We start from the raw sequence: 24,270 nt of genomic DNA, 5'->3' as shown, positions 1-24,270 counted from the left end.
GTTCACTTCCTTAAGGGATTCATCCCTGTGCCTCGGGAAGAAATATCTGCTCAGTAAATGTCTGAGGAACAAATAAAATTTGCACAAAATGCTTGACTTTTGAACTCAGGACTTGAATAAAAATCAATAGAGCACAGACCTCTTAGCTCGCTCCTCAAACCCTTTATCTCGAAAGTCAAGCTTTGTTCTGTCAATGGCCTGCCCATCTAGATGCCCTGGACAGTGGGGCGGATGGACAGACAGAGTAAGGAGAGTAAAGGTCCACACTAGACCAAGGTCACGGACACTCGGTGAGCCCTGGGAGGCTTCCAGTTGGTTCCTCCGTCAACCTCGCGGTTCACAGAGGTCCATCAGTACGCCACAAAGTCCAGACCTGCACCGCCCACTACAGGAGCCAATGGCCACACGTGGCGAGTCCAAATTAAGATGCGCTCTGAGTGTAAAATGCACGCTGGATTTCAGAGATTTAGTTTGAAAAGAGAATGTCAAATATCTCAATAAGTTTTTATATTGATTGTATGTTGAAATGAAAATGTTTTGGATATCTCAGTTAAATATATTATTAAAATTAATCTCATCTGTTTTTTTTTTTTTTTTTTTTACTTTTTTTAATGCAGTTACTAAAACATTTAGAATTCCATATGTGACTTGCATGTGTGGCTCCTGTTACGTTTCTCGTGGACAGCACTTCAGAGCTTCACTTGGTTGGAGTGGTCCTCCAGGTAGTAAACTTGCCTCAGAACTCATTCTCTACAACTGACTCCCGGAGAGGGGGCCATGTTTCAGGCATCCCTGGATCCCTGGTGTCAGCACAGGGCCTGTCAGAGTGGCCTACGGAGAAAACTGGCCGACAGACTTGGTGGAGAATTGGGATCCCTCATGGCACATCGAGAGCATGTGTGGACGGAAATAAAGTCTGGCTTCCCAGATCCTGTGCCATTAGGAGTGTAGGCCAACATGTGCTCGGTGACCCTTCTTCAGTTGGAGGCTATCTGGGGTTAGGATGCCACCCAACGAGATGAGCATGGCCACCCACAAGTGCATAGGCTGCTGCCCTCGTCCCAACCCCCCCACTCTCACACACAACCCCCACTTCCCCCATCACCCTCAGCTTCCCTTGTCCTCGGCCACTCTGCTTCTGGGTGACCTCCTTCTCTAGCCCCAGAGCCCTCACCACTAGTCCCCTCTGACCTGCATTTCTGTCCCTGCTGGCGGGGGGTGGCAGCGTTCAGGAGGTGACCTCTGGGGTCAGACAACCTCAGACTGAACCCCGTCCCTCCACTCATCCTGTGGCCCAAGATTTAACCATCAAGCCTTACTTTCCTCATTTGTAAATGCAGGTAATGGCACTACCTACCTAAGGGGGCTGTTAGGAAGTTTCAATGAGAAGATGTTCGCCAAGCTCTTTAGCCCGTAGACGCCAGCAACTATCACCGTTATCAGGTTTCCCTGCCTCCAGCCACTCCCCTTCCCAATCTATCTTCCATGCTTATTCCAGACTGGACTTAAAAAAATACACACCCGGGCTTCCCTGGTGGCGCAGTGGTTGCGCGTCCGCCTGCCGATGCAGGGGAACCGGGTTCGCGTCCCGGTCTGGGAGGATCCCACATGCCGCGGAGCGGCTGGGCCTGTGAGCCATGGCCGCTGGGCCTGCGCGTCCAGAGCCTGTGCTCCGCAGCGGGAGGGGCCACGGCAGGGAGAGGCCCACGTACCACCAAAAAAAAAAAAAAAAAAAAAAAAAAAATACACACCCAATTGTCATTTGCTAGCCTAAAGCATCTCAGTGGAAGGCTGGCATCTCCCAAGCTGTCTTCTGAGAAACCATCCTGGGAGATGCATTGTATGAAAGAAGAAAAGGGGGTTCCCCAGACAGACAAGTCTGGGAAGTGCTGTGTCTTGCTCCATTTGGGGATTCACAATGCTGGTTAGCACAGCAAAGGCTGCCAACCCTTGCAATAAAACACCCTACCGTGAATAGGCAAAACACTATTAACTCTTTTTTTTTTTTTTTTTTGGTAAAAGTCCCGTTTCCCACATTTATTTGAATATAGACTCACTTCCCCTATAACACCTGTTAATATCCCCTGGAAAATGTTAACTGAAGTGCTCAAAGCCCTCCGGATTCTGGGCCCCACCCATAAGCCTCTGCAATCTCATCTCTGGTGTATCTCCCCCACCAACCCCGCCCCGCTCAGCCCCTTGCTCTCCCTGAAAGCTCAGGTGTTTTTGTTTTTTTTTTTAATTTTATTTATTTTTGGCTGCGTTGGGTCTTTGTTGCTGTGCATGGGCTTTCTCTAGTTGTGGCGAGCGGGGGCTACTCTTCGTTGCAGTGCGCGGGCTTCTCTTGTTGCGGAGCACAGGCTCTAGGCGCAAGGGCTTCAGTAGTTGCAGCACGCGAGCCCTAGAGCGTGCGGGCTTCAGTAGTTGTGGTGCGCGGGCTCAGGAGTTGTGGCTCGCGGGCTCTAGAGCACAGGCTCAGTAGTTGCGGCGCTCGGGCTTAGATGCTCCGCGGCATGGGGGATCTTCCCGGACCAGGGCTCGAACCCGTGTCCCCTGCATTGGCAGGCGGATTCTTAACCACTGCGCCACGAGGGGAGTCCCTCAGGTGTTCTTGAAACACCTTGCATCTCTTTTTGTCTCACTCTTGGTGCCTCTTATTTGTCCTTCACTGTCTGGCTCAAGCACTGCCTCCCCCAGGAGGCCCTCCCTGCCCTTCCCTGAGGAGCATGGGCCAGGTGCTCTGCCCCCCATGTATTCACAGCACAAAGGTTGTAATTATCAGCTCACTCATCGCATTTCTCTGTTTATCTAGTATGGTACTGGCTAAATAGGTGCTCAGCAAAGATTTTTGGCTGAAGCTTCCTGGCACATGGAGAAACTCAACACATGTTAGTTCTCTAGATTCTGTGACTAATTTATTTTGCTTTGATTGTCATCAGGAAGTGCTAGTTCTTTTGCAACTGAATTTATAAACGGTGGGAGGAAAGCAGCCTCTTGACCACACCTAACCTAGAAGCTAGTAAACCAGGGGAATTTATAGACACCAAGAAATGGTAACGTGGTACAAATGTCCTGAGTGTGGCCGTGAGGGCCCACTGCAGGGATGCCGGGTATATCACGGCAGCTCCCTCAGGGCAAGGCACACAGTGGATGCACTGCTAAGAAGCTTCTGCTTCTTGGAGGGGAGGAAGTAGTAGGGCTGTTGGGTCATGGTGGTTGCAGTTTCCCAAATATGCTGGGTGGCATGAGAGTGGGGGACACAGGTTGGGGAGAGCTGTGATCTTCTCTTCTGGGGACAGTTGGAACAGCCCATAAGGGTGGGGTGGTGGTGACCTGGGCGGGAGCAGGGGGTGAAGAGAGAAGCTAGGGGAGAATCAACTCAACATACCGTTTTCTAGAACGTGGCTCCAGTGCTGGGGAAGCTGAATCAGGGAGTAACTGAATGTGGGGTTATAACAGGGTGAAGTGAGGTCCGACACGACTGCGGAGCCGGCCAGACACAGTGAAAGTCATTTCCGTGAGCCGGGGTCCCCACCCCCGACCGCACTCCCTGAGGGCCAGGGCCAGCGCGCGCTTGTCTGTCTCTTCCCACGGCTCTGGTGCCAGGAGCTTATCCTTCCACGGACAAGGAGACAGACTGGATGGGGGGAAAGTGACCTGCTCCCAGGCCGCCTGACTGCCAACCCAGGGCTCCTCCCACTGCTGGAGGAAGAGGAGGTAAAACCAGAAGAGCCTTGGAGCTGAGAATCAAGAGGTCTGGGCACTTTTGCAGAGAAATCATGTCACGTGATCCTCAGTACCCTAGATACACTGACTGCTGATTCCTAAGCGAGTTCAAAAAGGCTGAGCCTTTGGCAATCTTTGGCTAAGAAGAGTTCTGTTCAACAATTCACCTGGCACTTCGTGAGCTGAGCTGTGGCAGGAGGGATGGGGGCGCTGGCACCTGCCTTCCTGAAGATGACGTGTAGTCGGGAAGCAGATTCACTCTCCCATGCATGGCGATGGAAAAACTACCCGAGGCCAGGGCCTGGGGATTCAGGAGACTAAGACACAGTCGGTCCTTAAGGAGTGTATGGTCTAATGGAATTTGACCCACATCACGGAAAAATACCTTTCTTAGAGTACAAAGAGCATTTGGGCTAAAACCCCAAGAAACATACTTCGGGTGGAAAGACTCACGTGCATGTCTTGGCTCTGTCATTTTCTAGTTGAGTTCAATACTGGCTCTGCCATTTGGCAGGTTATTTAATCTAAGCCTCAGTTAACTCTTCTGTAAAATGGAAATAACTCCTGAGTCACGAGCACTGGTGTGAGGGTGCTACAAGAGTGCATTACAGCTGTGGGAGGCTCTGGTCTGGCAACCTGCTGATGAAACGAGACCATTCGATCCTCTGTCCTTCCCTTAAACCCACCAGTCTTCCCAGAAGAGTCCTGTGAATGTGAGGACCTTGGTTTTTCAAGGGAGTGTGCTGTGAGCAAGGCGCTGTTGAAAGGCACTGGATTTTACTAATCTCTTCTATTTACATGATGCGTTTTCCTTTCAAAGCATTTCTACTTCCCTTCTTTCCTTTGAGCCTCTCATTCCCTGGTGAGGCAAGTTAGAGGAGGGTTATTTCCCTGCAATAGAGGCAAGAAACAGGAGGCCCAGAGAGGTTAAGTGACTAGTATGAGGTCACAGAGCTAGTAGCAGGAACTAAAACAAGCAGGTATCCTTAGTCCATTGTGCTATCCTTGTCAACCAAAATTTCCAAAGTCATCTGGAATCCTTTCTGATTCGGTTTTTCTAACCCTTATCCCTTCTGAAGTTGCACTGTGTTGTTAAGAGATCTGTGCCTTAGAGAAAAGGCTGGTGAAAGAATGACTGACATCCTCCCCTTCCTTCCTTATTTGAGCATCTCTTTCCAGTGCTTTCCAAAGGAGATTCACGTGTTGATTCATTCAACAAACAACGCAGTATGCTTTGTACAGGCAAGGGGCACACCAGTGAATAAGACCCAGTCCTGCCCTCAAAGGGCTCCCACTCTGATGGTGGGGTTATAATACAGGTGGAAAGAGGTCTGTGGAGGTACCAAGGAGGGACTCTTCTACCCGATGGGGGTGGTACGGAATTTAGGTGCATGAGACGGGAACCCCAGTGATCCAACAAAACCAAGTGAGGGTGAATATGAGGATGGGGCAGGCCAGGAGGAACGGCTGGTGGGTGGGGTCACATCATACAAGGCCTTGACCGTCAGCCTAAGAAGTGTGCGTTTCCTCCTGAGCGCAGTGGGAGGGATTTAGGCAGGGAGGGACACAGCAGAGGCCTTGGTGTCAAAGATGGATGGCAGGAGGATGGGTGGGCTCCTGAGGACAGACACTCCCTTCCGGCCTAGGGGGCCTGCCCAGACCTCCATGCTGTCAACTCGCCAGCTGGCATGTGACTGCTGGGAGATGTGAACATGAGAGGGTAAGCCCCAAAGTGTGATTGACATGGAAGTCCCAGAGAAGAGAGGAACTCTTTTGGCCTCTGACGGTCTCTGCCTGACCCTCGGTGTTTATATCTGTCAGCTGTGCGGGCCAGGTGAGTATGCTCATTGGATATGAAACCCACATTTATGAGGACAGCATCTGATTTGCAGTTAATTTGTTGATGCAGCAAAACACATTGTTTCCAAAAGGTCAGGAGGGGAAGCCGTGTTGGAATATCAACTTAATTACCTGGGTGGCATGAACGAACGGGCGCCCTACACGGGGCTGCAGGGTGGAAAATGCGTCACTGCCAGGCGTGGACGTGGGGCAGAGAGTGAAGCGGGGGTGGAGGTGGGGGCAGCCTGCGAGGTGGGCAGAACCAAAGCTCTGGCGGCCGGCTGTGTTCTAACGCCTAACCAGCGCATTTGCTGTCCCGGGAATGAGGGTCATTATTCCATTTCACAGATGAAGGGAGGCAAAGACTTGCCCAGGGTCACACCAAGCAGTGGATGACAGGCCTTCGGAAGAGGGTCGCAGAGATCGTCTCAAGTTAATTGTGCACTGGGGCAGGAGTCCTGCGATGGATGTGCGGAGGGGCCGGCTGTTTGGGAACCAGCGCACGGATTTCCTCAGTCCCCATGGAGGACACACCTTGGACTATCCCTTTAACATCCCTTTAAGGTCAGAATCAGCCTCCCCTTTTCACGGCTGGTAAAGCAGACTCAGGGAGGGCAAACAGGCGCTACCTAAGGCCACACAGAAAATGAAATGTCAAAGTCAGTGGGCGGACAGGCCAGACCCCAAGCGGGGACCGGTGGTGAGGGAAAGGGGGCAGAAGATCGGAGATGCCCGAGGCCACAGGGATCAAGCAGCTTCAGTGAAGGCAGAGGTCTATGCATGCAAAGCTTGGGGTGGGGAGGCAACCTGCTTGAGGTGGCAGCCAGAGCCCCCGCCGTTACCCTTTCTGAGGGCCAGAGAAGGCGGGGCGTGCCCAGTGGCAGCTGCAGGCATGAGAACGGTGGCCTCCAAGGTCAGCCTCAAAGGGGGTCTCAGGTCCTTTGGGTCTGAATGGTGTTCTGAACTGTCCCTTTTCTGTCAGACTCCCATGTAGCTCACCTGGAAGAGGCCCTGGCATCCCCAAAGAGGAGGCTGGGTAGATGCTGCGGGCTTCTCTGTGCCCCAACCAGATACGCTTCCAGGAATGGAGAGGGTAAAAGAGAAAATTCACAATTAAACCCTGTTACTGTTTAACGAGGGAAGAGTTCACCTGGTTAATTTTCCTGGCTAGTAGCCACATCAATGCTCTGACCTGTGCATGAAACGGCCCTGGTTGGGAGAGGAAGACAAAGCTTTCTGTGGCTTTACAAAGGGCCTCTGGGCTGAGAGCAAGGCTCCTCTACTCCTCGGGAAGGGAGAGCCGCTATTATGCAAGGTATGAAAATAAAAGAGGGCTTCTTTTGATAGGCCTCCAAAAAGGAGTGTATTGAAGCTATATTTGTGTGGAGTGTCTCCTTTGAAATGCCCAACCAGCTCTCTCGGGCACAGCTCTCGCCTGTCCCCCAACTCCTGTCATTATCTTGAATCCTCTCGTCCACACTTGATAGAGCTGATCCTGCTTGTTGGGGAGGATCAAATGCTTGCCTTCGCTTCAGAGTGTCAGCAAGGATGCTGGAGAAGACTGAGCGCTGGTGTCCTGTAGCACTCGCTCTGTGCCAACAGCACTGGGCAGGCCCTGGGCCCCCACAGGGGACCCTGGGGTCCTCGGGCCCTGCAGCATCCGCAGAGCTAACTCTCAGCTCCAGGCTATAATCTGGGAGGGATGCTCACGGAAAGACGCTGCACAGGATGGACCTCTGCGTCAGAGCTGAGGAAGAAGTTTCCATCCTGCCCGTACACGATGACAAGGTGGTGCTTCGTGGGAAAGGGAGGCTGGGAGGGGCCTCATCCTGGAGCACCCTCAATGGGCCAGGTGTTACCCAGTATATCTCAGTCAGTCCTAAAACTCTGGACAGAAGCCCTGCCATAATCCCTCCGGCCCAAATTCACACAATACGTTAGGAAGCTGGTTGTTGGACTCCGGGGGGAGGTTCCCACGCGCCTGCAACTCGCCGTCCTGAGGGACCCTCTGCAGGGGTGCTGGGGACTGAAGGTGGCCCTCGAAGAAAAGCTGTAGCACCTGCTGTCGGCTCTGTACGCCGCCGTCTCTGGAGGGGGGCTGCCGGGGACTCAGCCCCCTCAACAAGTCACCTGGCGAGGCCACTCTCTCTGCTGGGCCCAGGACTCTTTGCGGCGAGTGAGAGTTGAGCCGAGAGACGAGACGGCTCCTGGTCCTGAGAGCAGTGCATTCTTCCCCGATGTTGACAGGAGTAGTATTTTGTAGCGGTGCTGGTTAATTTGTAGTGGCATTTGTGGTTTGAAGCCTTGTCAAGATCCCTGATTACTTCCCGTGCAAGGAGCTCGGCTGATGGGGAAGTTCGCATGCTGAACAAAAGCAGCGAGGCAGCTGTGAGGGAAGGCTGCGAGGGGGCCGGGTGACCCCAGGCCGCTTGGGGGACAGAGGCGGGGGAGGGAGGGGGGGACAGCAGTGGGGCGGGGGAGGGGAGCCCTTTGTTTTTAGTCAGGTGCAGCTGCTCGGTCTGAATAGGTGGCATCCCATTGGCGGCCCGAGGTCAGGCAGCAGATGCGGGCCGTGGCTGGGCAGGGGCAGGGAGCCTTGCTGACGCGTGCCATTCTCTGCCCCGACAGAAACAGGAGGCGGGGGCTTCACTGCTACCTACATGGGGGCAGCCATCTGGGATGCCATCAAGGGTGCCTGGGTGACATTCCCAGGAGGTGGGGGATGCCAGGAGGGGCTTCCAGATGTTGGGAGAGAGAATCCCCCTCTGACAGAGGCAGGGGGGCTGTTCTGAGGCACTTGCTATGTTCCAGGTTCTGTACTAGTAAGGTCTCTAATGATCCCAACAACCCTGCAGAGAAGGTAAAATCCCCATTTGGCAGATGAAGAAACTGAGTCTGCATGGCTCAGTGACTCGCCCAGGCCTCACCGCTAACAGGTGGCCGAACCAGGCTCCAGACCCAGGTAAGTCTGACCCCAAAGAAGCCCACACTCCTTCCATCAGACCTGATACACAAACGGCAGAAGGAAGATGCTGAATCTTATCCCCTTGAGAATGGGGGTGCTCCCCTCTCCCTGGGGAGTTCTTCCCCCCAATATCCCCTGAGTTTTTTGTCTTGCTAAAGTCCATTCTGACCACACAGAAAGGTTTGTCTTTGCAGCCGCCTACATTTCACCAGGCCTGTGTCCTGACTTGGGGAGGGTTTGCTCGGTGCATTTAAGGGCCGGGGCCAGCTCAGCAAAACCAAGGCTAATTTATCATCTATGGAATGGTGTCCACCCCAAGCAGTACTACCACTAGGAAATTAAAATAAAGATCTTCTCCTGATTTTCCAGTTGTACAGATAGGATCGCATAGCATCTTCCGGAAAGGGAGTCTGGTGATTACGACAGCTTCCACACTGCTCTCCCTGCCACCAGCTCCCCCCCGCCCTGGTCCACCCGCAGCTCGGGGAGCTGGTCATGTCCTGCAGACGGTTCTCGGCAGGCCATTCGAGACCCAGTCCCTGGCCCACCCACCCCAAATTCCACCCCACCACAAGCAGCCCATTTTTCCAGCCCTGCAAAGACCTGTCCTGCCACTCATGTGCCACAGCCCTTCACAACGCACGTGCTCGTCCTGGGTGCCCTTCCTGCACCTGCCTACCTGGTGGATTCAGCTCATCCCTCAAGCCTCTGTCCCTTCCCTGGAAGCTATCCCTCTCTTCCTGGCTGGATAGAGCCCGGCTTCTCTCTTCTGTCCCTCCCCTAAAGATGAGGGGTTCCTCGAGAGTGCCGTGGCCTCTTGGTCACATCTGGATCCTGGGCTCTAGGCACAAGGCCTGCACGCGGTCAGTGCAAAGTAAATGCTCGCCCAAGACTGTGGGACTAGCCTCAAATGATCAGTAAGGCCATTGCCCAGCATTTGACTAATGTGGACCAACTAGTTGTCATCCTATCACTGAGTCGCACTGTCCACAAGGCTGGCAATGTTTCTGATCAGGAACGGCATGCTTCTGATCAGGAAAAACTCCCAACCTAGAGATATCCTGGTCTAACAGGTTGAGCCCAAGGCCACCCTGAAGAGCAAGAGACTTTTCGAGGAGAATGCAAAGGTGGGAAGCTTAGATGTGAAATATCCCCAAATTTCCCCAGTGTCTGTTAAAGACAGACAGTCAGGTTCGCCAGACAGAGGTGTTTTGTTTTTTTTTTTTTCCTTCCCTCAGAACAAATGGATGGAGAACCTGTTTTTAAAATTCCTGGACCCTGGCATACATTTCTATCTGTGTCAAAGTCTAGCCCTCCACCGCCTCAGCAGAGTTTAAAATCCTAGCTAATAGGTTAACAACTGTTTTTCTTCAGCTTCAAATGAAGAATATCAGAAGGCTGGGGGGGAATGCAGCTCTCCAATTTGTACGGACTGCACACAGCTCCCTGCAACGTGTGTTTGACAGGACTGACATTCTGTACCGCTGTGAGATGGGAAAACGTGTGACATTTTTATTCATGGTGGCGTACGCCCTTGTAATGATCAGCTCTGGTCGATGTGCTTACCGCAGCAGCCCCAGAGCCCTCGGAGAACAAACAGGAACCCAAGGTGCCAGCAGTTCGACTGCCTTATTAAACACCGCCAGGATCCTAACGAAGACCAACTGCTGGAAAATCTCACTGTCAAATCCTCAAGGACATTGTCAGTGCACAGCTAACTGCATATATTTTTCATTTAAAATACTGAAATCCAGCATTGTGCCATTACAACCGAGGGGAGGGGCACCCACTCCAGCGGCCATTCTGTCGGCTGCCTCTTTGGAGCTCCAGATGCCCTGTGGGGTTCAGGGCTGAAAAGGGGGTGGCGGAGATGGGAAACTGACTTTCTGAAAACCCAGCCCAACCTTCCGGGTGAAAGGCTGAAAGTTACAGGGCTCTGGTGAGAGTTACTTAAACTTGGAAAGTCGATCCACTGGCTCCCTCCTAAGTCTGAGAGGATCTGCATAATGAGAAAATCCGTTTTCCCCAGCCGGCCACCTTCCTGTAGGTGCAGCTCATGGCATCCTGCACCTTGGTGCTAATCAGCCTGCTGCTTGGCAGCAGACCTTAAGACACCTGCAGGAACACATGGCCGTGGTAGGTCTCACACCTTGGCAGCAAAGCTGTGTGTCAGGGTGCCCACCTGCAATCTCACCACTCGCCTCGATTCCAAGGCCTCAAGGCCAGTGTGCAGGAGGACCCCTCCCTTCGGCGGTCGTTTTGAATCCGGATGCACACTGATGGGTGGAAGCCAATCACATGGTAGACCCCGGAGCTTATCGTGGTTGTTACGTCAGGTGGTTTGGTTATGGCTGCACACGCTGTAACGTACTGATGTATTTACCTTGTAAACCCGTATTATTTATGCAGTGCCTCTATTTCCATACTCCAGCCCTGATGCACCAAGACATACTCTACTATTTATTTACGGGGTCCCTGGCATAACGGGCCTAACAAGATGCCCATGTGCGGTTCTTGCAGGTTTGCAACAAACCGTAAGTGGTTGGCCAAACAACTGGATGTTCTCCATCTATCATAGACAGAGGCTTGCATTTTAAGGGGCTGTCCGTAAAGCTGGCTTAGCATAATACTGTACATCATCCTTGGCAGAAATGCCTCGGGACGCTGAAGAGCTGGCAACCCAGCGAGAAGGAACGTTAACCTTTCCTACCTTGGGATGGGGCATGGGGTAGAGTAAGCCATGGGTACCCTGGTTACAGGTCCCAGAGCAAGGCGGGAAAGGAAAGAGGATGGTAGACAGCCCCAGGGCAAAAGCAGGACAGTGAGGGTGGAGGTGCCCTGTTCCTCTCAGCTGGCCATTTTGTCCTTCTGCAGAGCCTTTCCACATTGACCCCGTATATCCCAAAAGACACTCCTTTCATCATGGGCTGCGCCTCAAATCTCATTAGAGCACGCTGGTTAGAGGAAGAGAAATTCAGCCTGCGTCCAGCCCTGTGCCATTCCAAGGTGAACCTCAACAGCTCCCACGGAGGGCATCCAGCAGACCACGGCATTCTGTCCCTTTGGTCCCCTGGACCTCTCTCCCATCGTTCCCTCATCCTCACATCCCACGAGCTCTCGTCTGAACGCTAGCAGCATTGTTAGTGGTCTCCTGGCCTCACCTGCTTCCACCCCTTCTAGCAGTGGCCCAGAGTGAATGTTCCCAGATGCCATTCTCTTGAATATAATACCTCACTGGCTCCTGACACCCACAAGATATGATTCAAGCTCCCCCAGGGCCTGGCCCCTGCCTACCTCCGCAGTTTAGCTCCTGGCAGCAGCACCAGCTGCCTCTACTAGCATTTCTCTTTCTGTATGGTTTGTTCACTGTGTCTCCCAGACAAAGAGTGCCATGAAGGCAGGACACACATCTCATTCCTTTGCGACCCTGGGGACTTGGACAGGGCTTGGAGTTCGACGTGCCTCATAATATGCTGGATAAGTGAAGGAAGAATTAATGAAGGCATAAAAAAGTAACTCAGAGTTCTGCCTGGCAAAAAACTCCAAGGCATCAGGATTTTTAATCACAAAGATAGGAGGGCAGCAGGGGAAGAATTCTTAGCTGGTCATCATGGTGTGGGCAATGCAAAGTGTTTGGTAGATAGCTCTGGGGTGAAAGTGGCCCTCTGTCCCGCCCTGTCTCTGTGGAGAGAACTATCCCCTGGTCAGCACACCTGGAGAGCCACCATCTCTGCTGATCGCTTCACTCCACCTGGCCTCCCGAGGCACCATCTTGCCAAGGCTCAATCTGCTGGCCCTCTGGAAACATTCTCTATCAACCTCTCCAGAAAGTGCAAACAGGGATCCATCTAGAAGGCGTTAGGGAGCAGGGCATCCCAAGGAGGTCTTAGAGGTAGCTGTAACCATGGAACCATACAGCTGACGGGCAGTAACATGTCAGAAATTCAGTTTAAACTGCTGCCAGGCGATGTTAATCCCCCATCACATTTTGCATGTTAAGTGGGATATAATCAGTGATCCCTTGGGAGAAGTCCCTTTTATACATTCTCTTTTAGTACTTTTACTACATTTAAAAATTCTTTGCAGTATAAACTAAATGTGATTCAATATTCTAGAAGACATGGAACTAAGCAGACTGACAATAAAACTAAGCTGGCAAAAACAATGACCTAAATTAGGGACACGGTCAGTGCCATCTCAGATCCAGTATGCAGGAGGCTGGCAAGCAGCCTTTGCTGCCAGGGAGCTGCCGTCACCACCAAGCTGTCCCAGGTCAGGTGAGCTGGGCGCTCTGATGGAAGAAGCCAGGGTTTTGAATCTGAATGCATCCTACCAGCCAGGGGTTTAGGGCTGGACCCTAGTGAAAAGTGGGGGGCACTCGTGGTCCCTCCTGCATCAGTCTGGGGAAGATAACGTGAGAAAAGGCAAACACCTGCTGAGCATACTGCCCAGCGCCCAGCAGGCACTCAGAAGGGTAGCACCACTGTTGTTCTTACCCCTGTGTTGAGGAATCCAGGGCTCTGTTAGGTTTACTCTGGGGAGGAAGCAAAGTCTCAAATCCAGGAAGTAGCCATCAACCTTAGCCAGGAGTGGGGGAGAAGCAGAACAGTGACCTTGACCTTCCTAGCCACCCTAAGCCGCGCTGCTGGAGTCTAAGCGTGCCCCAAACCACTGGCAGCCACAACCAGATACCCCAGGAACCAGAAGGAGCTGAGGCAGAAGGCTCGATGAGAGGGGTACAGTGAGGGGAGGGCCTGGGGTCCAGCATCAGGTAGACCTGCTTTGGAAATCTTGCTCTGCCACTTGCTGTGTGACCTTGGGCAAGCTGCCTAACTTCTCTGAGCGTCAGCTTTCTGGGGATAATAATAACTGTATCAATCTCACAGCGTTGCTGAGAAGATGCAGTGGGATGATACCTGTGGAGGGGTCCGCATGAGAATGAAAACTGACCCGACCCATCCGACCCCTCCTCAGCCTGCCACTTCTCAGGTAGTCCTTGACACCCCTTCCCCCAGGCACGGCCAGATTAATCATTTACCTCGTCCACAGCAGGGCTCAGGGATTGACGGGGGACAATGTGACAGGCAGCTCCGGGCACAGCGCTCCCATGGCCACAGGGTGGGGACTCCCCACACCGGCAGCAACACTGAGCTGATTCTCCCGGAGGATCGTGCTTGTGGGATAGAATTTATTTTCAATATTTTATGTTTTATTTCCCCTTCCCTACTGGGATAAACTCTCCACCTTTGGCACATAGAATTCTAATCTGAGAAAATGCCTCCTCTGGTCTCGCTGAATCAGATTTCCTGCTCTTGTCCCGCTGGGCTCAATCTCTCCCTGGCAGGGAGCTGCATTCCGAGCTGCTCCAGCACAGACCTTAAAAGAAATGCTGTTTTTAGGCTCTGGTCAGTCCTCCGGCAAAGAGACCCTGCTGTCACACTGCTGAACGTAGACAGGCTTGGGGGACGCAGGAGGCCTGTCACGCACACACGGCACTGCATGCAGGGGTCCTCAAGTGAACTCAGGCCTGCAGACCAAGAGCCACTTCCCTTTTTTGATTTCTCCTGCTCTGAACTGACTGGTGGCTCAAGGGCATGGGGAGTGCACAGAGCTGCCCTCACCTGCCACGACCCACCGCCTTCCGTGTATTCACCGCTCACCACTCGGTCACTCCCCAGACTCACTGGGCAACTCATCTGCACCAGGCCCCGCAAGGGTGCTAAGGTCACGGAGATGAGGCTGACACTCTCCGCGTCTGGGGACAGTGTGTCAGGCGCGGGACGGTGCTGGCCCAGAGCAAGGATGGTAGGAGCCCATTCATCTCTGGGTTCCCCCAGCGCCCAGCACGAGGCCTGGCCTGGAGCAGACGCCCACGAAGAGCTGGTGAAGGAGTGAACACGGAATTGTGCTGGGCACTAGAGGAGAGGAAGGGACTCTGCCTGGGGTGGGGACACTTAGCAGAGTCTCACAGGGTGAGAAGGAACTGGCCAGACGTCAAGGATTGCAGGCACCTCCAGCCCAGCAGGCCCAGCCGTGGGCAGGGGGCTGGGAGGGGGCCCTGGTGGCTGGGTAAATTCTCCTGATCATCCAGCAAGTCTGTGCCCCGGGGAGAGAATCCTGGAGAGGGACCCACATTGTGGAGGGCTGACGGGCCCTCCTATCTCACTACTTGCTGGTGTTTTCTGATGCCCCTTGTGCCTCACAGACGAGTGGAGGAGAGTGACGGGTGACCCCAGGAATATGAGGGATGTACGGGTGCGGTGGGGTCGACATCCAAGGGCAACTGGGGTGGGGCAAGTCTGGGGAAGGCCAAGGACAGACTAAGACATTGCAGCAAGTGGAGCTCGTGAGGCAGGGATAGATGAAAAGCGGACACTGGAGCTGCCAGAGCAAAGGTGGTGCTGGAAACCACAGGGGTAGCCGAGCTCCCCACTGAGTGGAGAGTCAGAGGGGACAGGCCAGAGCTGGGGAAGAGCTCTGTCCAAGGGAAGGAGGACCAAAGACAGCTCCCTTGGTGCAAAGTCCAGTTCACACCTCCTGCTCTGCTGGACTCGACACTTCATTCATCCACCAGGCTCCTGCCGGCCAGCCCAATTTCCATGCCTCGGTGTATTTTACTTGGACCTTTCTGGAGACTCTACCTCGGGCCAAAGGCGTGATTTAGAAGGCAAGAATTCTCTACTGCCACCAGCCAGAGAAAGCCATGGGGCAAGGGGCAGGGAATTCCACCTGAAGTCAGTTGCCACCCCATCCTAGAACAGGCTAGAACAGCAGCTCTGTTTGGTCTCTCAGGTTCAGAACCATCATCAGGCATCTGAGACACAGCCTGGAGAGGCTGCTCCCACCTAAACGAGGACAACGAGCTCTCTGCCTAGTCCTTGAAGCTGATGGAGAGCAAGGGCAATAATTAAACATTGCATCTACTCTGCAGTGATCTCCAGCAAGTCAGCAGTGATGAGGTGATGGGCACCTCCTGAGCATGCTGGTGGGGAATCACCCCGAGGACCAAACTGGTTGGAGTTTAAAACAAACGAAAAGGGACTTTGAGATGCTCCGTGGCATGGTCATACAGCGCAGGTCTGTGCCTTTCAAAACCACCAGATGGATTCTGTCCACCAGGATTAAGTTGAACCACTGACTGTGACACCGTGGTCTCCCTGAAGGCAGGGGCCTTGCGATCGTCACCCTGTTTTCACAGATGTGGCACAGAATAGGTATCCGTGATTATCTGCTGAACAAGTGACCTAGGCTCTTGGCTCTTTCTCCACCTCTGGGCCCTGGGCTGCAGCTGACTTGGCACACTCCACTCCCCAGAAGCTGTCACAGGCAACTGTGCCCATCTCTGTAACCTGCAAGCCCCGATTCATACCTCCCTGCCATGCACTCACCTGTCCCCTCTCTATCTGGCGCCCTGGGTGACCTCTGACCTTGGCCCTCCACCATGTATACTCTTGATTTCAAGATCCCCACCACTCCGGGTGTGAACCTTTCTCTGCCATCAGACAAGAGGACAAGGGCCTGGGACAATGTCTCCTGTTTGGCTTCTGTGCACATTTATCAATTTAATCTGTTTTCCCTTCTTTTGATAATAGCCCCCTGATTTCCATTCCAGGAACTACCCCTCCTGTATTTCTTAGGTATGTGTTTCAGGTAGAGTCTTACTCGTGGTCAACAGAAAACCCTTGGCCACAATGATGGGTTCTAAGACAGGCATATGATCAAAGTTGGTTCAGTGAGTGAACCCATGCCTCATGTCATGTGGCAGTCACTAGGAAGTGACACCCTCCTGCTGGTCTCGCCCCTGGAAGGATATAGTCTGGAGCTGCTGCAGCCAGGGAAAGCCTCCCTGAGAATGGTACCAGCAGAGGAGGCCAAGCCGGGAGAATGCAGCAAAAAACTGGTCTGATTGACATGATTTAATGCCTGGATCAAGTCATACTTGAAGCTGGTATGAATGAACAATTTTTCTTTTGGGGTTTTGTCTCTTGCAACCCAAAGTAACCTAACTGATGGAGATCCCCAGTATAAGCCCTGCCCCTGGTCTTTGGGGGCTGGCCTGGCCCCTGACACCCCCAATACTAACTCCTACACCTGTCCAGTTTCTATCCTGCATTCTAATCCCTCACACATACGAAGAGAGCACCCAGCGTGCCTCTGGTGTCTAGTGATGGGTTTGGTGTGCAGAGTCTATGCTGGGTGCAGAATACTAACTTTCTTGTCTTGGTGCCAACCGAGGCCCAGAAACATTAAGGAAGGCCTGGGATCTGGAAGGAAACCAGGAACAAGGCCTTACCTGTGGTCCAACATCCTGGGATCCTGGGCCACCTGCCAAGGCTGCTGCACTGGCCCCATCACTACAAACTCAGCAGGAAACTGCCATGTTCTTAGCACAGAGCGGGAGCGTGAACCTGAGGTCTAGTAATAGACAACATGGCTTTGAATCCTGACTGTTGCTTCTGAGCTGTAAACCTTGGCTAAGCCCCCAATCTCTCTCAGCCTGTCTCCTCTGCAAGAGGAGATGATACCTGAGACCCAGTAGGCTGGTTAAAAGGACTCAGTGGACTAACTCATGGAAACTGGAGTTGGAACACAGACCCCCTTTTCCAGGTCTCAGCACGGTGCCTGGCATGTGGTGAGCAATTCAGCCTCATGGCCCCCCTCCCCTCCCTCACTGCTCTTCGACCATACGATGTGCTCAAACTGCTGTGAAAGTGCCCAAGGCCTAGCAGGAGGGGGGTGGACTATGGTCCTTGGCCCTTTGCAGTCCTCCTTAACTTGTGCTGAATGGAGGTCAGGTGGTGGCGCTGAGAAAGCAAATTGCTATTTTGAACCTGGATTTTCATTTGGTCGCTGACATTTCTCAGCCCTTCCATGGCACATCAGGAGCCCCTGAGCTACCTGTGGCATACTAGCTGAGAAGGCAACATCACACGCTTAATCAGAAATCGCCTGGATTTTCAACCCAATCCTTATGAACTTCCAGAATCTGATTTCTCTTTTTTGACTGGCAAGTTTTTCCTCTTGAAATCGAACACGTCTGCTCTGCGGAGCAAAGCCTGGCCTTGTTAACCTTGCATCAGAAAGCTGTCTCTGGGCTATCTGGGCTATGAGAAAGTGAGGCCACATGGAAAGACAGGCCCAGACAGCCACCCTCGCCAGAAGACCTGACAAACCCACTACCAGTTAGGGACCACACTGCTTCGGTAATGGCAGGGAATGAGTCAGAACAACTCTGCACAGCCACCAGCCTGCACTGAAGGCAGAGCTGCCTGCTGGTCACCCTGTAGACGGCATGCGGGAGCTGGAGGGAATGGAGCAGGAGGCCACCCCAGTCGTGCTCACTTTCTCACGCAAAAATCTGGTTGAAAGAGTGGAAAAAAGGGGCAATGGAAAAGGGGGAAATACGATTTGGAAACAACAGGATTTGAAGGAGCATCGTGCAGAGAGCTCTGCCTTGTGGTCTGTGAAGGCACAGCTGATAAGCTAGGCCAAGAAAACGACTTTGGATGGCAGATCACGACACTCACCTGCTCACTCACGCCTGGTGCCTCAACCTGTCCCCTGGCCGCTTCCCCTCACGTGTGTGAGTCAGACCTGGGCACCGTCTCCCTGCCATACCCCCAGCGCCTCTCCCCGTCCCACGAAGCCAGCCCTCCTCGGTTTAGGTGTTGACTTTCCCACAAGAGCTGTAGGCACGAGGGTCAGTTACACGTGTGCACGTGCAGGGGGGCTGCCACAGAGGGGGGTGTGTTCTTAGAGCTGCGGTGTGATGGCCGCTGAGAAGACAGGCTGCCCGGGAGGCCGTGTCAGTGGGTGACTGACATCTGGCTCTGCTTTTGCTCCACTGGAGAAAGAGACTGATGTTTACCGAGTGCCCATGTGTAGCGCTGATCCAGACAGACAGTACCTCACTCAAGCCTTATAAAGACCTATGACGTGAGTGTAATTATCCCCACCCTAAAGCTGAGAAAACTGATTTCACTAAGGTTAAGTTACGTAGTGAAGGTTACCAGCTTGTTAGTGCCAGAACTGAAATTTAAGTCCACAGCTGCCTGATGCTAAAATCTGTGCTTTACCCTCAACCACACTGCTTTCATCAGCTGATCAGCCTCTGCCTTTCAGCAGCTACATACTTGGGGGGATGGGGGCCGTATTTGCTTTCTCTCTCTGTGAATGGCTGTTACATATGTGCATGCCTGTGCATGTGCATGTGTGTAATTTTTTGGCCATACCATTTGAAAGCAAGTTTCAGACATCACCTAAATACTGCAGTGTGTACCCCTGAGGCATAAAGATAAGCCCCTAAAAACCATGACATCAACAATAGCTCTAACATATCACCTGACATCCCAGCCCTTCTTCAGATCTTCCAACTTTCCCAAGAATATCTTGGAAGCTTCTAAAAAAAAAATCCAAGTTCATACTTTGCATTTGGTTATAGAGCTCCGTCTCTTTTACAGATAAAATCTTTGCTTTTTTGGTAGAATTCAAGGGACACCGGGCCTTTCCTTCCCTTGCCTGCTCTCTCCCCTCCCCTCTGTTCCTGGGCATTTAGGACTAGACCTTAGGAGCTCATAAAAACACAAAATAGAATGAGACAGGATCTAAATTCCTATAATACAAATCTGTTTCTACTTGGAAACAAAACCCTTATTTATGGAAAGTGATCTGGAAGTAGTTTTTGACCACTAATGGAATATTCATTTTCCTTTTTCAAATGAACGGAATTACAAGCATAGCAACGGAAATAAAACCAAATAACCTGGACACACAACAAGTACTTAAACAATAACCAATCAATTATTAATCAATTTGAAAATCCACATGAATAGGAAAACCCCAAGACATCTACTGACTGCCAGGTCAGTGCCAAGCCCTATGGTGGATGTTCCAGGCTCACGTTCTCATGGGCCTAAAGGTATAATTACAAGGCTGCGTGAGATGCACTGCATGTGCCAAGTTTTGGGGCAGCACAAAGACAGGAGCGACCAAATCAGTCGGGAGGATTTACCAAGGGGACATGCTCTGAGGGCGGACAGGCAGATCACCCCGGGCTCGCGGGCTCTGCCAAGGGTGAAGGTGGAATCTTCAAGGGAGACGAGGAGCGGGGAGGTGGCAGGGCCACTTGTGTGTGAGGCTGTGTGGGGAATGCAGTGCGGGGGAGTCTGGAGGCCCGGAGGCCAGTTAGGAAGCTGTGGAGCGGTCCAGGTGAGCGATAATGCAGCCTGAACCAAAGCTGTCACAGAGGTGCTGGAGAGGAGAGGGACTGGGCAGTGGCCGAGGGCAGAAGGGAGAGGCTCTGGGGGGTGGGGAGTGGACCTGGGCTTGTGGATGGACCTCGCTGTGGTGGGAGATGGAGGAGGAGGGTGAATGTGGCGGGAGTGCACACTCAGACTGCAGGCCTGTGGTGTGAGGTGTCTGGAAACATGCGAACATCTGTCCGAGGTGTTTGGGAGGCAACGGCTGAGTTGAAGGGAATCGTGTGTGACTTCCAGACTCATTGGGACAGAAGGGGTTTCTCAGGGCGCTCAGAGCTGAGGGTGCTGAGAAGGCATTCGCTGGCTGGGCAGCTTCTCCAAAGCAGCATGAGACTGGCACTAAGTGACCCAGCTCACGCTTATAAAGCCAGAACTCTCCGTATGCACAGATAAGCAGGCAACCGCATTCCAAGAGCTGCTTCTGGGGGTGTATCCAAACCACTCCGTCCCAGGTCTCTGGAAGCCTGGTAGCGCTTAGTTTGAGCTGTGGTTTAACTGGCTTTTCAAACTTTATGTTAAAGAGGTTTAGAGAGCTTTGCTCAACCGGGAGAGTAGACACCTTTCAATGCACACTTTTTGGAATCTAGCAGATTGGAAGGCAGGCAATTACTTTGTTTATAGGATCAACTGGGGGAGAAAACACAACGAAGGGGGCCTTGGAGTGGGTTTGCCCTGTCCTCCCACCTCCTGAGAAGGCCCGGTCCCTGGCCGAGGCCTACAGCATATGGCAGCACGTGTGCAGGACTAGAATCCAGGGTCACTGGGTGCCACTGCCAGTCCAGTTCCTCAAGCCAGGGAGGGAGAGCTGCACTCAGCCGAGAGAAGCAGAGGTGCTGCTGGTGGTGGAGTATGAATAGCTCCTAATTCAAGTAAACGTCTTCTGGGCCTGTTTCCCCAGCCGTACAATGGATATGAGACCTTATTCCTTACCAGCTAATGTCGATTCGATTAAATGAGTACAGAAGTGAAAGCGCCTGGCCTGTCCACTTATTAAACGTAGGGAGCAGAGCAGTTTCCATGGGGGTGCTGCCTCTTCTGATTTCTCAGATGGGGAAGGGTCAAGCCAAGACATCTGGCTGAGGGGCGCCCAGACCCTGCTGGGGAGGGCAGGGTTTCCTCACTCCTTCCTCAGCCACAGAAAAGAGAGAATGTCCACTTCCCTGCCCGGGAGAGAAAAGCATGGGGGAGCCCTTAGCTTCTCTCTGTGTCCTCTTGCTCTCGGCTGCCCAAGGGAGGAGGAGTGCTTCCCTCTGAGTCTGGGAGAAGGAACTGAGCATGCTCTGTGCTCCCGGTGTCCCCACCCCCCAGCAGTCGGTCCACAGGCACCCTGGGTGCTGCCTGCAATTGTCCACGTCTCCTGTGGGGAGTAGCTCAGTCTTTTCAATTTGGAGGTGAGGTTTCAGCAAGCCCATTTGGCCTCAGGTCTAAAGCAGTATTCTCCTTTCAGCCTATTAGGTAAAAAAGCTGGCATTTTAATCTCATTTGACTGTCTCCTGGGCCTTCTTTCTCATTTGATTTTGAACTTGGGAGAATAAAAAATGTTATTTATAGGGGGCTTCCCTGGTGGCGTGGTGGTTAAGAATCCTCCTGCCAATGCAGGGGACACGGGTTCGATCCCTGGTCCAGGAAGATCCCACATGCCGCGGAGCAACTAAGCCCGTGCGCCACAACTACTGAGCCTGCGCTCTAGAGCCCGCGAGCGCCGCAGCCACTGAAGCCCGTGCACCTAGAGCCCGTGCTCCACAAGAGAAGCCACCGCAATGAGAAGCCCAAGCACCGCAACCAAGAGTAGCCCCGCTCACGGCAACTAGAGAAAGTCCGCGTGCAGCAACGAAGACCCAATGCACCCAAAAACAAATAAAATTAAAAGAAAAAAAACACTGCTAAAAAAAATAACAAAGAAAAGCTATTTACAGCCTCCCTAAACCTAAACATTTTCCAAGGTAGGAATAGGTATTCTCAAGTCAGAGACTATTTTTTTAAAAAAATATTTATTTATTTATTTATTTGGCTGCGCCGGGTCTTAGTTGCAGCACGCAGGATCTTTTAGTTGCAGCATGTGGGATCTTTAGTTGTGACATGTGGGATCTAGTTCTCTGACCAGGGATCAAACCCGGGCCCCCTGCACTGGGAGTGCAGAGTCTTAACGACTGGACCACCAGGGAAGTCCCTCAAGTCAGAGACTTTTGAACTCTTTAAAGAAATCAGACATGATAAGGATGTAGAGGCCAACTAAAAATCCCTTTATTTGCCCTTGTCTGGAACTACTGACATGGCTCATGATGAGCTCTGAGGGGCGTTACGTATGTCTGCTTTAGAAAACAAATGAAATGCTAGTGAGTTCAGTTTGTTGAAAAAATATCTTTTAGTTATAGGGTTCAGCTTAGGTCTACCGACAGTGGTCCTGCAGGTGAAGAGGCTGCCCCTGTGGGGCCCTCAGAGCGCCCTGAGCTCACCTCTCTCACTGTTCTCATCACTCTGAGTTGGGCTGTCCACTTGCTGTTCTGTCACCCTTATAACGCCCCACAAGTACTTTTTTTTTTTTTTTTTAAGCACATGGTGGGTCTCAATACATGGATGAATAGATGCAGAATTAAAGGGAGGAATGGTCATAGCCTTGAAAGAGGAAGCTTTGGTGCAGCAGAGGCAAGAGAACACCTTTTCTCCCCCAGTGGGTCTGTCAAGGCCTCCCCCAGGCTCCCTGCCACCCTGCCAAACGTCTTCATGGAGTCCCCTGGCTGGCTCCATGGGTGCTAGCTTTGCAAGGTGGAGGGATTAATGTAATAAAGATCTCAACAGCCTCTGCCCCCAGTGGAAAGCTAACTGTTCTTAAAGAATGAAATCCATAGGAACACAGACTCAAGGCAAGGGTCTTTTTGAGGTTAGTGTGCACTGTCTGGCTAGCTTAAATTATTTTTCCAGGACACATTAGTTTTACTAGACATTTCAAACAGAAGCTGATGTCTCTGCTTGGTGACAGACCTGAAGTGGGTTCTGAAGTTGAACTGTCCTGGGTTTCTGTGCTGGCAATGTGGCCCTGGGAAGGTCCCTGAACTCTGGCTCTGGGTCCATAAAATACAGCTAATGATCCCTTCCTCAAAGGACTATGGCATAGATGACACATGTTTTTCAAGAGGAGAATATGTACTGTTGGGGCTACATGAGTAGTTTAGGTGATACATGGATGGACACTTAAAAATTTTTTTTGGATACACCTTTGAAAAAAACTGGACCAGTACATCAAACTATGGTTTTATCAACAATCATTGCATAAGATGAGGGTAAAGTTGCTATAAATGTCAGGTTGGAGTCTGTTTAAAGAAAAATATCAAGTGAAAAAAATGGTACAGATGGAGTACAGAGGAGAGTGTGGCAAAAAATTCTGAAATGGAACTCAAAGGACTTCTTTGAGAATACCTAGCCCCTAAAACTCATGTCTGCCGGTAGCAGGTGCTCTAGAAATGCTGCGTGTTCCGGTCAATGGCCCATCAAAGCAGGTGCCCAGGGAAGGACTGAAGGACAAGCTAGTACCAGGGCAAAGCTGGAAAGAGTTAAAAGAAAGAGGTCTGCGGTTTCTGTGGCCCATCCCCCCTGCAGCTAATCTGTCACCTAATGAAGAAGCGGCCGGCACAAGTGAGCTGGCTGGCAGTTCACTTACAGCAAACTGATTAAGAATGTTCAACCAACAGCAGACTGTAGACCTTTCCAGAGAAAATAAATAGAGTGTAGACTGTATGCAAATGTGTTTGTCACTTTGACAGCACGTCTCAATTAAGGCATCTCGCGGCTGTGGGTAGGCTCTGCGGCTGCAGCTGTAAGGGAGAGCCCGCTGCATGGCTGATACTTGGGGCTTGACCTTAATCCGCATGCATGCATTAAAAAAAACCCTGCCTTCCTGTACACTTGCATAATGCTGGCAGCCACGTGAGGGAAGTGACAAACTGGGGAAAAAAAGCCACTTTCATCCTCTCCAGTTTACAGACCTGTGAAGGCACAGACAGCTCTTATTTCAACAGAGTTTGGGGCGGCTTTTTTAATTGTTTATCCCCCACCCGTGCGCACACACGCTCTTATGCTGCATTTAGCTGGGAATGACATTAAAGCATCTCTACTCCTCGCTGAAATGGAAAGAAGGTCTTTCTCCATTTCAAGTAGGGCCTCCTTTTTTGTGTTTCGAAAACGGAATGTTTAACACCATGAAATCCCTCCCCCCCTCCGCCCCCTCTTTCTCTGTAATGGGCTCCAAACTCCAGAGAGGGGCTCTTTTCATGGGAAGGTTAGTGTGTGCAGGAATGAGGACAAAGGAAAGCAGGAAGCTGGCTCTGGAATGCCATGCTGGCGACGACCCGAGGCTGTGCTTTCAGCAAACACAGCCAGGGAACTGGGGCGCAGACTTCTCCAGCAGGGCCTGAGCCCCAGGAGGAGGCAGCTCCTCAGGGGTGCAAACACTGACGCAGTTTGAAGATAATCATTAATCAGATG

At 52.1% G+C, this 24,270-nt stretch overlaps 1 protein-coding gene across 9 annotated transcripts in view; it reads right to left on the bottom strand.

Moving 5' to 3' along the window:
- DENND1A (DENN domain containing 1A) overlaps nt 1-24,270 on the bottom strand; it is a 547,848-nt gene that overhangs the window by 26,727 nt on the left and 496,851 nt on the right. The gene's annotated exons all lie outside the window — the stretch shown is intronic.

Source organism: Physeter macrocephalus, chromosome 9, assembly GCF_002837175.3.
Source record: "Physeter macrocephalus isolate SW-GA chromosome 9, ASM283717v5, whole genome shotgun sequence".
Taxonomy (NCBI): domain Eukaryota; kingdom Metazoa; phylum Chordata; class Mammalia; order Artiodactyla; family Physeteridae; genus Physeter; species Physeter macrocephalus.
The sequence above is the reverse complement of the archived record's forward strand: the minus strand, read 5'-3'. Positions and strand labels throughout refer to the sequence as shown.